Source organism: Triticum dicoccoides, chromosome 1B (genome assembly GCF_002162155.2).
Source record: "Triticum dicoccoides isolate Atlit2015 ecotype Zavitan chromosome 1B, WEW_v2.0, whole genome shotgun sequence".
Taxonomy (NCBI): Eukaryota; Viridiplantae; Streptophyta; class Magnoliopsida; order Poales; family Poaceae; genus Triticum; species Triticum dicoccoides.
The window spans coordinates 101,586,301-101,586,900 of NC_041381.1; the positions used below are offsets into that span (position 1 = coordinate 101,586,301).

General features: G+C 33.7%; 1 protein-coding gene across 1 annotated transcript in view; it reads right to left on the minus strand.

Annotated features, from left to right (window-relative positions):
* LOC119350193 overlaps positions 1 to 600 on the minus strand; it is a 66,474-nt gene that overhangs the window by 25,411 nt on the left and 40,463 nt on the right. The window lies entirely within an intron of this gene.

Consider the following 600-nt stretch of genomic DNA (forward strand, 5'->3'; position numbering starts at 1 on the left):
ATAAAGCAACAAAGAAAACAAAAAAAGAGTTTCCAAATTTGGAAACTAATGGCACTAACAGAAAGTTTATAATTTTTCTAAAACTAAAAGCAAAAAGAATTAAAATATAAAGCAAAAAACAACAAAAACTAAATAATGCAGAAAACAGAACAAAAAACTGAAAAAAATAAAAATAGCAACAATAAGTATTTTGTTGTAAGTAGAAACGAAATAAAATAAATAAAGCAACAAAGAAAACAAAAAAAGAGTTTTCAGATTTGAAAACTAATGGCACTAACAGAAAGTTTATAATTTTTCTAAAACTAAAAGCAAAAAGAATTAAAAAATAAAGCAAAAGACCAAAAGAAAAATAAACCAAAACCAAAATAAACTAAATAAAGCAACAAATAAAACAAAAAAACAAAAAAAATGCCACCTACTGGGCCCCCACGGCCTGAATACGACTAGAAACCCTATGGGCCAGGATTCAGGCCCGTGGAAGGCCCAGTAGGCCCACAGGCACAGATGGCAGAGTTAGGCCCGAAAGCCTGCTTTAGAGAGGAGCTCGAGAGGGGAGCCGCACCGCACCTTATAAACTGGTGCGGCTCCCTCTCAACTAGC